Here is a 16,959-nt window from a genome sequence, read left to right on the forward strand (position 1 = left end):
GAAATGCATTGGTAACTTTGGCATTTACTGTCCTTTTTTTATGTGTGTTGAGGATTATTTATGGATATCATTTATTCCTATTACCCATCAAATTATATGTGTATATGTGGGTGAGAGTATGTTTTTTATTGAGAAATATCCAACATTAGGCAGTAATCCTCATTTTAACAACATGTGGTGATACAGGAGTAAAGGAAAATTACTCAGTAATGAATCTGCTTGGTCTTGACCCCGTAAATGATGGGGTTTAGCATAGGGGGCACCACCACATAGAGGTTGGCTACTAGGAGGTGGACATGATGAGGGATGGTTTCCCCCCAAAACGATGGGCAAAAAATGAAAAGAATGCTGGGGCATAGAACATATGGATGACACAGATGTGGGAAGCACATGTGTTGAGGGCCTTGAATCTGGCAGCCCAGGAAGGTATCTGAAACACTGTGCAAAGGATCATGGTGTAAGACATAATGATGAACACAGTGTCCAGTCCTGTAGACAGCAGGGCCACAGTCAGCCCATAGATGATGTTGACCCTGATATTGTCACATGCCAATCTGGCAATGCCCATGTGCTCACAGTAGGAATGGGGAATGATGCTTCTCCCACAATACCTAAGTCTGTGTACCAGGAGGGTGAATGGAAGGCAGAGGATGAAGCTCCTGACCATAGCTGCTATGCCAACCTTCCCAATGACTGAAGAGGTTAAGATTGTGGTATATCTCAGGGGGTGACCGATGGCCACATAGCGGTCAAATGCCATGGCCAGGAGAATACCAGATTCTGCCGCAAAGATGAAATGTATGAAGAACATCTGGGACACACACAATCAAAGGATATATCCATGGACTGGAACCAGAAAATGGCCAGCATTTTGGGGGCTGTGGCTGTGGAGAGTAGCACATCTGCCGAGGCAAGCATGGAAAGGAAGATATACATGGACTCATGCAGACAATCATAAAGATCAAGAACACATTGCCTACAACAGCCAAAACGTACATGGAACAGATGGGGATGGAGATCCAGGTGTGAAAATCTTCCAGTCCTAGGATTCCAATCAGGACATACCACATATCCTGGGGACTGCTGTGATTATAAGAGGAGGGAGGCATCTGTGACAACATATTTCAGACCTAGTGCCTTGATCAAAAACCACAGGGCTGAGTCAAGACTGAGGAACAGCCCATTAGGCTGAATGATGTCTGATTAGACTTTCTTTTGCCCAATGTATTCTCTTGGAATACAGTGGAAGGACAGTGAGTTGTATATTCTAGCCTACAAGAGTCAGGAAATCTGACTCTTTTCATGGAAGAATTAAAATATATCTTGAAAAAAAATCTTGAAAAAAATAGTTAGCATTTACTAAGTGCTTACTATGCCTAATGGTACTTTCCAAATACAGCTCATTAAATCTTCACAATAGACTGTTGGAAAGACCTTTACAATAATCCTTGATATGGATACTAATATTATTCCTATAGATAAAAGAAAATCCTACAGACTTTCAGCTTCCTGACGTAGGTCCCACTGGATTTAGAATCAGACAGTATGAATTTGAAAGCTTTGATCTCAGCCACCATTCAATACTGCCTATAGAAATAACACTAGATAGAAAGACATGTCATCAGAATTTTCACTGATGATATCGCTGAATAAAACAGATACATGTGAAGTTTTCCTCACTTTTTATGAGAGAAGGAGGGAATGAGGTTTTACCAAAATGGGTTCCAGGCAGTATATGCACATAGGTCCTCTTCTGCATTGATTGACCACTGAACTGATGCTAAGGCCTGTGCTAGGAATTGAGGATCTACAGGTGAATTCACTCATTCTGGTCTACAAATCAACATGTTTCTCTCTCTCTCTCTTTTTTTTAAGATTTTTTTCATTTATTTGACAGAGAGAGATCACAAGTAAGCAGAGAGGCAGGCAGAGAGAGACGGGGAAACACGTTCCCTGCTGAGCAGAGAGCCGGATTCAGGGTTTGATTCCAGGACCCTGATCCATGACCTGAGCCGAAGGCAGAGGCTTAACCCACTGAGCCACTCAGGAGCTCCAAATCAAAATGTTTCTTAAAATTATATGATGGACATTAAAAACCTAAACTGCATACAGTGTCAAATTCAGTTAGATTCTTAAATGGATATGCCCTGTATGTGGTGAGGAAAAATATTCTCTCCCTTTCAGGTCACTGACTAAAAATTAGACAACATATTTATTATTTCAAAAAGCTCCATAGCAGCAAATATTAATACTTCACATTATGAGATAGAGGTCCACCGTCTTTCAAAAAAATGGGAGGGAGGTTCATTTACTGGTTATTCTTTTCCTGTCATTCCAAAGGAATGTAGATGAATGCAGGAGATAAGTGGGGTGAAAAGTAGGCTAGGAGATGTAACATTGGAGTGGGATGTGTGTATGAGGGCTGTATGCACATAAGCAGGCACATATAACGAGTGTAAAGACATGGGTGCAAATAAGTGGACGACAAGTGGCTTCAATCCTCCCCTAATCCCCATTCTCAAGTAAAAACTAGATGACAGCATTTGGTGAAGAGGAACACAGACTTAAGGGATATTTGCCTTTTATCCCTTGTTTTCACTGGAGTCAGATCATTGCGCACTTTCAATTTATCATGTAAACTTTTATTTTTCATTAAGTGGTCAATATTCTGGCACTTCATGTCATAGAATTGAAATGTGTGGATGTCATTTATTTATTTTCATTTTTAAATTGAAGTATAATTTATATACAATATGCCATTAGTTTCACATGTACCACACACCATGCTTGGACAAGTATATGTTTTGTTCTAATGGCCATAAGGATACTTCTCTTGCAATGCCATTACAATACCACTACTATATTCCCTATGCTTGCTTTTTATTCCTGTGACTTATTAATTCCACAATGGAAGCTACTATCTCCCACTGCTCTTCACCCATAGTACCCATCTCTGTCCCCCTGCCCCTCTGGCAGCCATTAATTTGTTCTCAATAATCAATTGACCCTTGTGTTTTGATAGAGTTTAGAATATATAATACATAAATGGTGACCCCATTAGGCCTTTCCTTAAGGTGATATGTGATTCTTTGAAAATAGTGTAAGAAAATGTTGAGAAGCTTATGTGTCTCGATGTCCTTTGATTACATATATCAATAGTATAACCATTTCACATAGAGTTAAAATTAATCGTTGAAAATTTCTTTTAAATGGGGTTGCAGGGTTGTGAGAGAAAAGATTAATGTGGGAGTGTGCCTAGCCCAGACCTACGCCAGAGCCATGTATGTGAGTCAGGTGAAGCTATGGGGAGGGGATGTGTAGTGAGTGGGGCTTCATAAGGACATCAGAGATGGGGGAAAAGAGAGTCTAAGTGTTGAAAGAAACACAGAAATGGAGGTCGAGGAGAAACAAAACAAATTTTGCAGATGTTCTTCTGATCTTTTGGGACACCAGTGATCTGGTTTATCTTATTTGGTTTCGTTTGGGCAAAGCATTACCACCTGAAGCTACCTAACTTACAGCTCTGGGGCTCCCTGAAGCATTTCTTCACAATACTCCTACTGGCCTATTCTGACTGAATCATGAATGCATGCATGGAGCCAGTGTGTGGCAAGTAGGGACAGTGTAACTCTGGGCCAATAGATTGGATTTAAATACTGGCTGAGTCCAATTCTCACAACATTACCACTAAAATATCTTAATTTGAAGATTAGTCTTCCAATTTAAAATACGTAAAAAAATATAAATTTAAAAAGTGATTGAAGTCGGGACTTAATATTTAAAGATGGTTGTTAAATCAGACACATTTTTATCCCTGCCATGGATGAATTTAGGGCACTTCCAAAATGGCCATCATTAAGCTCAAAATCATTGTTACTGTGAACCAAGTTCAGGTTTTTGGACAACGGGCTTATGCTCCACTGGACAAGGATTGGACTGGTTTAGAATAAACACATAGGCCAAGACGTGCCATCTCACACTAGACACACAACACCCACTGTATATGGCTGCATAGTATTCCATTGTGTATATATACCACCTCTTCTTTTTCCATTAATCTGTTGATGGACATCTAGGTTCTTTCCATAGTTTGGCTATTGTGGACATTGCTGCTATAAATACTCCACTATGTTTGTATATTTGGGGTAAATACCCAGTAGTGCAATTTCTGGGTCATAGGGTAGCTCTATTTTCATATTTTTGAGGAATCTCCATGCTGTTTTCCAAAGTGGTTGCACCAGCTTGCATTCCCACCAACAGTGTAGGAGGGTTCCCCTTTCTCCACATCCTCGCCAGCATCTGTCATTTCCTGACTTGTTGATTTTAGCCATTCTGACTGGTGTGAGGTGATATCTCATTGTGGTTTTGATTTGTATTTCCCTGATGCCGAGTGATATGGAGCATTTTTTCATGTGTCTGTTGGCCATCTGGATGTCTTCTTTGCAGAAATGTCTGTTCATGTCTTCTGCCCATTTCTTTATTGGATTATTTGTTCTTTGGGGGTTGAGTTTGCTAAGTTGTTTATAGATTTTGGACACTAGCCTTTTATCTGATATGTCAATGGCAAAAATCTTCTCCCATTCTGTCAGTTGTCTTTTGGTTTTGTTAACCATTTCCTTTGCTGTGCAAAAGCTTTTGATCTTGATAAAATCCCAGTAGTTCATTTTTACCCTTGCTTCCCTTGACTTTGGCGATGTTCCTAGGAAGATGTTGCTGTGGCTGAGGTCGAAGAGGTTGCTGCTGGTGTTCTCCTCAAGGATTTTGATGGATTCCTTTCTCACATTGAGGTAATTCATCCATTTTGAGTCTATTTTCATGTGTGGTGTAAGGAAATGGTCCAGTTTCATTTTTCTGCATGTGGCTGTTCAATTTTCCCAACACCATTTATTGAAGAGGCTGTCTTTTTTCCACTGGACATTCTTTCCTGCTTTGTCGAAGATTAGTTGACCATAGAGTTGAGGGTCTATTTCTGGGCTCTCTATTCTGTTCCATTGATCTATGTGTCTGTTTTTGTGCCAGTACCATGCTGTCTTGATGATGACAGCTTTGTAATAGAGCTTGAAGTCTGGAATTATGATGCCACCAACTTTGGCTTTCTTTTTCAATATTCCTCTGGCTATTGGAGGTCTTTTCTGGTTCCATATAAATTTTAGGATTATTTGTTCCATTTCTTTGAAAAAGATGGATAGTACTTTGATAGGAATTGCATTAAATGTGTAGATTGCTTTAGGTAGCATAGACATTTTCACAATATTTATTCTTCCAATCCAGGAGCATGGAACATTTTTTCATTTCTTTGTGTCTTCCTCAATTTCTTTCATGAGTACTTTATAGTTTTCTGAGTACAGATACTTAGCCTCTTTGGTTAGGTTTATTCCTAGGTATCTTATGGTTTGGGGTACAATTGTAAATGGCATTGACTCCTTAATTTCTCTTTCTTTTGTCTTATTGTTGGTGTAGATAAAGGCAACTGTTTTCTGTGCATTGATTTTATATCCTGACACTTTACTAAATTCCTGTACAAGTTCTAGCAGTTTTGGAGTGGACTCTTTTGGGTTTTCCACATATAGTATCATATCATCTGCAAAGAATGATAGTTTGACTTCTTCTTTGCTGATTTGGATGTCTTTAATTTCCTTTTGTTGTCTGGTTGCTGAGGCTAGGACTTCTAGTACTATGTTGAATAGCAGTGGTGATAATGGACATCCCTGCCATGTTCCTGACCTCAGCGGAAAAGCTTTCAGTTTTTCTCCATTGAGAATGATATTTGTGGTGGGTTTTTCATAGATGGCTTTGATAATATTGAGGTATGTGGCCCCTATCCCTACACTTTGAAGAGTTTTTATCAGGAAGGGATGCTATACTTTGTCAAACGCTTTTTCAGCATCTATTGAGAGTACCATATGGTTCTTGTTCTTTCTTTTATTAATGTGTTGTATCACATTGATTGATTTGCAGATGTTGAACCAATCTTGCAGCCCTGGAATAAATCCCACTTGGTCATGGTGAATAATCCTTTTGATGTACTGTTGAATCCTATTGGCTAGTATTTTGGTGAGAATTTTCGCATCTGTGTTCATCAAGGATATTGGTCTGTAGTTCTCTTTTTTGATGGGATCCGTGTCTGGTTTTGGGATCAAGGTGATGCTGGCCTCATAAAATGAGTTTGGAAGTTTTCCTTCCATTTCTATTTTTTGGAACAGTTTTGGGAGAATAGGAATTAGTTCTTCTTTAAATGTTTGGTAGAATTCCCCCGGGAAGCTCTCTGGCCCTGGGCTTTTGTTTGTTTGGAGATTTTTTTCATGACTGTTTCAATATCCTTACTGGTTATGGGTCTGTTCAGGCTTTCTATTTCTTCCTGGTTCAGTTGTGGTAGTTTATATGTTTCTAGGAATGCATCCATTTCTTCCCCATTGTCAGATTTGTTGGCGTAGAGTCGCTTATAGTATGTTCTTATAATTGTCTGTATTTCTTTGGTGTTAGTTGTGATTTCTCCTCTTTCATCATGATTTTACTTATTTGGGTCCTTTCTCTTTTCTTTTTGATAAGTCTGGCCAGGGGTTTATCAATCTTATTAATTCTTTCAAAGAACAGTTCCTAGTTTCGTTGATTTGTTCTATTGTTTTTTTTTTTTGGTTTCTATTTTATTGATTTTTGCTCTGATCGTTATGATTTCTCTTCTCCTGCTGGGTTTAGGGTTTCTTTCTTTTTTCTCTCCAGCTCCTTTAGGTGTAGGGTTAGGTTGTATAGCTGAGACCTTTTATGTTTCTTGAGAAAGGCTTGTACCACTATACATTTTCCTCTCAGAACTGCCTTTGCTGTGTCCCACAGATTTTGAACCATTGTGTTTTCATTATCATTTGTTTCCATGAATTTTTTCAATTCTTCTTTAATTTCCTGGTTGACCCATTCATTCTTTAGAAGGATGCTGTTTAGTCTCCATGTATTTGGATTCTTTCCAAATTTCTTCTTCTGATTGAGTTCTAGCTTCGGAGCATTTTGCTTTGAAAATATGCAGGGAATGATCCCAATCTTTTGATACCAGTTGAGACCTGATTTAGCACCGAGGATGTGATCTATTCTGGAGAATGTTCCATGTGCACTAGAGAAGAATGTGTATTCTGTTGCTTTAAGATGAAATGTTCTGAATATATCTGTGATGTCCATCTGGTCCAGTGTGTCATTTAAGGCCTTTATTTCCTTGTTGATCTTTTGCTTGGATGATCTGGCCATCTCAGTGAGGGGAGTGTTAAAGTCCCCTACTATTATTGTATTATTGTTGATGTGTTTCTTTGATTTTGTTATTAATTGTTTTATGTAGTTGGCTGCTCCCATGTTAGGGGCATAGATATTTAAAATTGTTAGATCTTCTTTTTGAACAGATCCTTTCAGTATGATATAGTGTCCTTCTTCATCTCTTATTATAGTCTTTGGCTTAAAATCTAATTGATTTGATAGAAGGATTGCCACCCCAGCTTTCTTCTGTTGTCCATTAGCATGGCAAATTGTTTTCCACTTCTCACTTTCAGTCTGGAGGTGTCTTCGGGTCTAATATGAGTTTCTTGTAGACAGCATATTGATGTTGTGTGTGGTTTTTTTTGTTGTTGTTTTGTTTTGTTTTGTTTTTATCCATTCTGATATCCTGTGTCTTTTGATTGGGAATTTATCCCATTAACATTCAGGATAACTATTGAGACATATGAATTTAGTGCCATTATATTGCCTGTAAGGTGACCGTTACTGTATATTGTCTCTGTTCCTTTCTGATCTACTACTTTTCAGGTCCCTCTTTGCTTAGAGGACCCCTTTCAATATTTCCTGTAGAGCTGGTTTGGTGTTTGCAAATTTTTTCAGTTTTTGTTTTCCCTGGAAGCTTTTTATCCCTTTTTTTATTTTCAATGATAGCCTAGCTCAATATAGTATTCTTGGCTGCATGTTTTTCTCGTTTAGTGCTCTGAATATATCATGCCAGTTCTTTCAGGCCTGCCAGGTCTCTGTGGATAAGTCCGCTGCCAATCAAATATTTTTACCATTGTATGTTACAGACTTCTTTTCCCAGGCTGCTTTCAGGATTTTCTCTTTGTCACTAAGACTTGTAAATTTTATTATTAGGTGACAGGGTGGACCTATTCTTGTTGATTTTGATGGGGGCTCTCTGCACCTCCTGGATTTTGATGCTTGTTTCCTTTGCCATATTAGTGAAATTCTCTACAATAATTCTCTCTAATATACCTCCTGCTCCCCTCTCTCTTTCTTCTTCTTCTGGAATCCCAATTATTCTAATGTTGTTTTATCTCATGGTGTCACTTATCTCTCAAATTCTCCCCTCATGGCCCAGTATTTGTTTGTCTCTCTTTTGCTCAGCTTCTTTATTCTCTGTCATTTGGTCTTCTATATCACTAATTCTTTCTTCTGCCTCATTTACCCTAGCAGTCAGAGCCTCCATTTTTTATTACACCTCATTAATAGCTTTTTTGGTTTCAACTTGGTTAGATTTTAGTTCTTTTATTTCTCCAGAAAGGGCTTTTATCTCTCCAGAGATGGTTTCTCTAATATCTTCCATGCCTTTTTTGAGCCCGGCTAGAACTTTGAGAATCATCGTTCTGAACTCTAGATCTGACATATTACCAATGTCCATATTGATTAGGTCCCTAGCCTTGGTATTCCCTCTTGTTCTTTTGTGTGTGTGTGTGTGGTTAATTTTTCTGCCTTGTCATTTTGTCCAGATAAGAAAATATGAGGGAGCAAATAAAATACTAAAAGGGTTGAACAGACCCCAGGAAAATGCACTTTAGCCAAATCAGAAGAGACCCCAAATCATGAGGGGGAGAAAGGGGATAAAAAGAAGTTAAGACAAAAAAATTTAAAAAAAAGAAAACAAATTTTAAAAAATATAAAAAAGAAAATATATATATTAGACTGGTGACTAGAGTAGGGTCACCCACTTAATTTTGGGAGTATTTTGGCCTCTTAGAAGAAACTACCTCTCAAATTTTTTAAAGAATGAAAACCATATATGAGGCTAAACACAATGAAGGGTTGGAATATGCCTATAAAGATAAAAAAATTTTTTTTTAATTTCTAAAAAAAGGAGTTGATAAAGTAAGTTGGTTGAGAGAATAAAGAAAAAAAAATGGAGGATTTTGCTCAGGCTGGAGACTAGAACAAGCCTGGAGCTAGATTTATGGCATATTTTGATCTATTAGAAATTGTACCCCAAATTTTTTAGTAGAAAAAACCCTATGTGTATGTGTATACAAAAAATAAAGTTAGATAGAATGAAGGATAAAATATGACTATAATAATGAAGGTTCAAAAAATGATTATTATTATTTTTTAAGAAAGGTATTATTAAGATAAACTAGTTAAAAATGTTAAAAGAGGAATGGATAAAAGTTTAAAAAATTAGAAGAAGAAAAAATAAAAAAAATAAAAATAAAAAAGAAAAAGAAAATTAAAAAAAATTAAATTAATGCAAGACTAAGGAATCATGGGGAGAACACCATGAATCCCATGCTTTGCTTTCTCATCCTCCGAAATTCTACTCTTCTCCTTGGTACGTGAACTTGGTTTTGGCTGAATTTCTTGTTGATCTTCTGGGGAAGGGGCCTGTTGTAGTGATTCTCAAGTGTCTTTGCCCCAGGCGGAATTGCACCGCCCTTATGAGGACCAGGCTAAGTAATCTGATCAGGTTCACTTTCAGGAGCTTTTGTTCCCTGAATGCTTTCCGTAGAGTTCTGGAGGATGAGAATGAAAATGGCGGCCTCCCGGTCTCCAGCCAGGAGGAGCCAAGACCTTGGGGCCCCACTCCTCAGTGCGCCCTCAGAGACAAGCGCTCAATCACTCCTGTGTCCCTGGCCTCTGGCTGCGCTCCGAGCTCACCCAGCCTGCCACTGGTTCAAGATAACCCCGAGCTGAGAGCTCACTCTATGGCTCTGTGTCTGTAGCCGGCTTCCCCGTTCTAATACCTGCAAGCTCTATGACACTCAGACACCCCCAATCCTTCTGTGACCCTGCGGGATCTGAGGCCAGGCTGACCCTGCGAGGGCTTTACCCCAGTTTAGCCTCTGGAGCAATGTCCCTCAATGGAACGGACTTTTAAAAGTCCTGATTTTGTGCTCTGTTGCTCTGCTGCTTGCTGGGAACCAGTCCTCCCCCCACCCCCCACCCCCCACCCGGTCTATCTTCCCATTGCTTTGGATTCACTTCTCCTCCGGTCCTACCTTTCAGAAAGTGGTCAATTTTCTGTTTCTAGAATTGTTGCTCTTCTTCTCTTCGGTCTCCTGTTGGATTTGTAGATGTTCGCAATGGATTGATGAGCTATCTAGCTGATCTCGGGCTACCTAATGTAATCTCAGCGTGCTACTTCTCTGCCATCTTGACTCCTTCCCCCTCCTGATGTCTTTTTCTACATGTCCTTGCTGAGCAAAAATCAACTTCTTACCTGTATTTTCTAGGATCCTGAGGATATTTAACTAGTTGAGAGAAAAAAAAAAAAAGACATAGGATATTCATAACATGGTGAGGAAATGGGGAGCTGGGTATTTATAGCCCCTCTGGACATCTCTTGGACTCAAGAGGACTGAACTCCACTCACTCCTGGAAGAAGAGGGCCCAGGCTGGCTTCAGGGAAAAGTGCCCTCACCCCATCCTTCCTAGTACCGCGTGTGCAGGTTGTCATCTGCATAGCACTCTTGCACACCCAGCTTAACACACACTTGCCATTAAACATGCAGTTCTCCTTTGTGTGGCAGAGACTCCTGCTAGTGCCATCACAGCCTGTTCCATGAAGTCATCTGCAAATGGAGATGGTCAAGGCCACATGTAGAAGCATTGTATGCCTTTTAGAAGGCTGATAATACTGAATTCTGGCATCTTATTTACTTGACATTTTAAGGCTCCTTGGCTGTCTCTCTCTTCCATGGGTCACCTCGTAGAATTAGCATCAGAAAGGTCAAGAAATGTCATTAGCTACTATAGAGATTTTTATTTGGATTTTTTAATTTAAATTCAATTTAGGCAAATATAGTACAGCAGTAGTTTCAGAGCTAGTGTTCCTTAATGTCCATCACCCAATTTCCTTGCCTTTTTATTTGGATTTTATGTTCTCTGCTTGACCTTTTATTTTTCTATTTCTTTTTCTTTTTAAACTTTCTTAGTCTTTATAACTATTCTCTAAATGCATTGGGATTACCTCGATTTTTGGCAAAGGTTATAATTACAATTTTAGTTTCAGTTTTCTTTTATTGTTGGTTTTGCTTTTTTTTACTTTTCTGCATGTATAAAACATTTTTTTGTTTTTCATCTATCACTGATCCTTATTTTGTTTTATCTCTTGGTTTTCTTTTTCAATTCTTATTACAGTATTTTCATCATTCTCTTTTGGGCACTGTGGAAGATAATCTGAGAAGATAATTGTAATCACACCCTTTTCTGTGGGTGGATACCTCTGTATAATTCAAAGGGGATCCTATGTCTCCTCCCCTTGAACCTGGGATGATAGTTGTTTTTATCAAATAAAGTGGCTGGAATGATGGTGGTGTTTGCAATTTACTGAGCTAAAAGTAGTAATCTGGGAACTTCGACATTGTTTCTTGCCAACTGTGTTAGGAGTAGGACCACAATGGGGTTAAACCAATAACATGAAGAAGCTATCCCCATGGGGAGAGTATGACTATGTACATGAGCACAAAGGCACCAGGCATGGGAAAGCAATCTGTGGACCTTGCAACTCAGTGGAGTTCCAAGCCAGATGCTGTCCCCTGAGTGACCACAGCCTTCTCCTTGAGGAAACAACCATATAGTCAAACTCAAACTGGATTGTTGACCCACAGAATTGTGAGAAAGGATAAATCATTGTTATTTGAGACAATGAGTCTTGGGGTGATTTGTTACACAGCAGAAAAGAATGAAAATGTAGTAAATATTTCTGAAATGATTTTGTCTTTTTCTTCCTAACCTGACTTCAAACAGTTCTTAAATCACAGGATTTATTTCTTGTCTATTTCTGTTCTGTCTTTATTTTCTTATTTTATGCCCATATCTACAAATGATTCCCAAAGATAGATTGGAGAGAGATAATCTACTTTTCTCTGTGACACATGTGTGCATGATTGTGTGTATGTGTTTTCATGTAGGTGAGATGGAAAGCTTATTAGCAGAAACATTTTTATTTTAATTATATATCATCTATAGAAACTCTTCATTGAAATATCTCATGGTTTCCTGGAATGTCAAACATAGTTCTTTATAAAAGGGCCAGGGGATTCTAGTAGGGTAAGGTGGTTTACAAGTTTATCATCTACTTTAGCTGACATCCATTTCTTTAAAAAAAAAAAAAGAAGAAGAAGAAGAATTTTTTTATTTGTTTGTTTATTTGAGAGAGAAGGAGAATATGAGCAGGAGAGTGGCTAATGGAAAAAGGAGGGAGAATCTTCAAACATTCTCCCTGTTGAGTACAGAGCCTAGCTCAGGGCTCCATCTCAACCCTGAGATCAGGACCTCGGCCAAAATCAAGATTCAGTGCTTAAAGGACCATACCACACAGGCCCTCTGACACCTACTTCTGTCATTGTTTGTCCTGCCACAAAATCAATAATTTCTTAAGACTGCTTTCAAGACTTTTTTCCCTGGACTTTCAACACTTCCTTTAATTTCCCCTCTTGAAGAATATCTGACTCAAAAATGTATGTTCTCACTATTTTACGTGGGGGGAGGGGCTCTCTTTTTTGGCATGTGTGTTGGGAGCTGGTATTTTTAGTGCTTCACTAATAGTAAGCTACTGCTCCCCAACCTTCTTTCCCTAGATAGTCCTTTTCTCATAGGATTTCTGGAGCTGTTTGATTTTGTTTATTTCCCTACACATGAAAATATGGGTAGTTATGTTTGCTCTTCTTGTTGCTCCTTATATGTTGAGGGAAGGAAAGAGGTCCATGGCCATATTTACAAGGAAGTGACTACCATTAGCATCAGGAGGTTATAACTTCCTTCAACATTCTGAAGAGATTTTATGCTATCTCCCAGATTCCTGCATTACTGTGGTAATTATCAGTGCCATTCTATTTCCAGGCCTTCAGGTATTGGCTGTTTATCACAGCCTTTTTTTTTTTTTTAAGATTATTTATTTATTTATGTGAGACAGAGTGATGGAGAGAGTGCAAACTGAAGGAGAAGGAGAGGGAGAAGCAGATTCCCCGCTGAACAGAGAGCCAGAAGCAGGGCTTGATCCCAGGACACCCAAGATCACAACCTGAGCCAAAGACCAGCACGTAACTGACTGAGCCACTCAGGTGCCCCTGTTCTTAACTGCATTATTCATTTTCCTTTCAAATTGCTAGTGTGTTCTCTTCCTCCCATTTTATATTAAATTCAATGAGTTAATTAAAATTAATAAAATTCAATGAGTGAGTGTTGGATTTTGTTAAACAACTGAACCAGTGTTGGTGCGTTATTATTAACCAAAGTCCACAGTTTATTAGGGATCACTCTATCTTCAGTTCTATGCTTCTGACAAGTACATGTTTTCTCCCCACTATCCAAAAGTAGAGCATTCTTATAAAACCTTTCCTGAGCCATAATGGCACCAAGCAAGAAACATTCACCATGAGTTCACATGGAAAATTTGTTGAGCATTCCTGGACCCCAAAATAACTGCTCTTAGAGTTTTCTGGTACCTTTGGACATATCTTGCTAACAGAGGCTCAAAATCAATCAGGATAAAGCACATATGCTCACTGACACTGTGTGAAACTATGAGGTTTTGATACAATGATGTGGAGTGTTCTTCCTGGGAGAGGAGCTTGGTGGGGCTGCTCTCGCTGCCTCTGTAACGGCTCAATGCAAAACACACACTGAAAACTAGTTTTGATTTTCACCTCTTTTATAAAAGTGGAAATACTCTTCAGATTTTTTTCAGGTGCTGAAATCAGGTACTAATGTAGGTCTTTCATAAGAGCTAAATGAAATAACATGAACTATCTAAAATTATGGGTTCTCAGTACATAATGTCATGTAGCCACCATTACAGTATCACACAAAACACTTTTGTTAGCCTACAAATTCACTGTGCTCCCCCTATTCATGTCTTCCTCCCTCTTTCTGAACTCCTGGTTACTCTGAACTTTATATTATTTCTGTAGTTTTGTCTTTTCTGGAATGTCATGTCCTTGCAGTCATATAACTAACCTTTTCAAGATGGCTTCTTTCATGTAAAAATATGCATTGAAGGTTCTTTCTTATATTTTCATATTTTGAAATCTCTCTCTTATTTTTTCAAATCAAGGAATAACATTGTATTTTATGGAGATACCAGAGTTTGTTTATCCATTCATCTCACGTGCTTCCTATTCTAGGCAATTAAAAAGAAACCTGATATAAAGATTCATGTTTATGTCTTGGTTTGGGCATATGTCTTCAACTCTTTGGATCAAATATCTGGGGTGGTAAGAATATGTTCAGTCTTCTCCTTTTTTTTTTTTAAGATTTTATTTTATTATTTATTTGACAGACAGAGATCACAGGTAAGCAGAGAGGCAGGCAGAGAGGAGAGGAGGAAGCAGACTCCCTGCTGAGCAGAGAGCCCGATGCAGGGCTCGATCCCAGGACCCTAAGATCATGACCTGAGCCGAAGGCAGAGGCTTCAACCCACTGAGCCACCCAGGCACCCAAGAGTATGTTAAATCCCATAAGAAACTCTGAGACTCTTCCAGAAAGGCTGTAATTTGTATTTTCACTAGCAATGAATGCGAATTCCCTGTATCTTCATCTTTGCCAGCATTTGGTGTTGTCAGTATTTTTAGGTTTCAGCCATTCTAATAGGTGTTAGTTGTATCTCTTTGTTTTATTTAGTAATTTCTTCATGACAAAGGATATTGAGCATTTTTTTCATGCACTTATTTTTATTTGCATGTCTTTTTGGTGGGAAATATCTTTTCAGATCTTTTGCCCAACTTTTATCTGACTTCTTTCTTTCCTTTTAGTTGAGTTTTGAAACTTCTTTGTGTATTTGGTCAAATGTTATGTTGCAAATATTTTCTTCCTATCTATGGCTTCCTTTTATTTTTCTTAACTTACTATGAAATTATATATATTTTTTTCTCTTTTAGGTACTTTGTTGTTACTTTCAATTTGGACTTCTGTCCTTTTGTTTTGGGAATATCCTGTACAACTTTCTAATAAATTCCTAATCCTCATACATCCCTCTATATATTTTTTAATATTTTATTTTATTTTTATTTGAAAGAGAAAGAGAGCTCAAGGAGGAGTGAGAGGGAGCCCAAGGCATGGTTTGCAAAATCCCAGGACCGTGGGATCATGACTCAAGCTGAAGGCAGATGCTTAACCAACTGAGCCATCCAGGTGCCCCCTACCTATATTTTTATCTTCATCTTCTGAAAGTCCTGTTGTTTTTTTTTTTTTTTTATCTCTCATATTGCTGTTTACTTACATATAATCTTTTGTGTGTCTATATATTTCTTAATAATAGTATTCTGTTCTTCTCTCAAAGATCTAGTATGATGGAGTATTTCATTAGGAGTATTAATTAGGGGATTATTTTCTTTTTAACTTTTTTTCAGTACACTGAATAAGCTCTACTCCACCCCCACTGATTTTCTTTTTAAAAATTAATTTTGGATGTATGATTTTTGCATCAGTGGATTTAATCTCACCCCTGGTATATATTTGGTGTCATATTCTAATGTCATGGTGAGGGACCACGTATCTAGGAGGGATTTCCGTGCATATAGTGAGATGTGTAACCTGGTCAGTGACATTGTACTCTCCTGAGGAAGGAGGTTACCAATTCAGTGAGCAAATACTCAGATGTCAGTGCCTTTTAGTTGTCTCTTTGGAGGCAGATTTATGAAGACTCATCCTAAAATTGCCTGACAATGGAATATCAGTCTGGCTGGTGTTTTAGAAGATGAGCATCAACAATTTTTCTATGGGTTTCAATATTTGATAGGTATTATTCTACCATAATATGTTATATGACCCCTCATTCCTAGCATCCTTTGTACCCAGTGCCTCTGTCTCTGGATCATTGTTAACTCTGCCACTACAGAGACCAATCATTTTGCTAGAACTCAAATGGGTTCTGGATACTCCAGTTCACAAACCTTACACACACCTTCACCTTTTCCACCATTTTCAGTGCTACCTTGTCTATAATACCTGATACGAAATTCCTGTGTTTGTCCGGGATTGTCATGAACAGACCATTTTCTCCTCATGGGTATCATCTGTTGTGCGCACCTAGGTCTCAGAGTTACCTATCCCAGTTACCTTTAGGTATATCTTAATGATCCATATTTATATGATTTGTTTATACATACTCTGCCATTATTTCACAATATCTCTGTGTTGCACCATGATTTTAGTGAACTTTAGAGAGTTACAGAAATGAAAATATACATTCAATCTGCTGGGCTTGCTTGTAAATTGACACTTTCATATTCCTTAACTATATTCCTTAAATTTGTATTTTATTATAAAATGAAACACAGAAAGGTACATATGTAGATACAGCTTGGCTACTTACCACAAACTTGACAAAAGTCTATAACCATCATTCCGACCAGAAAAGAGAGCACACCAGCATCCCCAAAGCCAATATAGATTCTGATTCTATAGGGCTGGACTAGCGCCCTAGAATATGTGTTGTCTACAAGCTCCCCGATGGTGCTGAGGCTACAGAACCAGAATCTATACTTTCAATAGAAAAGCTTTAGGACATCAATTTCCACTGCAAAGGGATTCTCAACTGGGTTGGTATTATATTTAAATTTCTAAGAGAGTATTCTTAGAACATGGGACAATTTCCATTACTCATCAGGAGATATATGTTCATTCCTCTACCAGATTCCCCCTTTTTGATGTCACGATTGCAAATATCCTAGGAATATCCTAGAAATATCCCAGACATAGAATCAAGTAGAAAATTGTCTAAGTCTATTCAAC

The 16,959-nt window shown here is 38.3% G+C and overlaps 1 pseudogene across 1 annotated transcript; it reads right to left on the bottom strand.

The window, feature by feature from the left end:
- Positions 1–203: 203 nt before the first annotated feature.
- Positions 204–1,109, bottom strand: LOC309840313 (olfactory receptor 52Z1P-like; annotated as a pseudogene). The gene has a single exon. The product of its transcript is annotated as an olfactory receptor 52Z1P-like (transcript).
- Positions 1,110–16,959: the final 15,850 nt, after the last annotated feature.

Source organism: Mustela nivalis (genome assembly GCF_964662115.1).
Source record: "Mustela nivalis genome assembly, chromosome: 9".
In the NCBI taxonomy this organism is placed as follows: Eukaryota; Metazoa; Chordata; class Mammalia; order Carnivora; family Mustelidae; genus Mustela; species Mustela nivalis.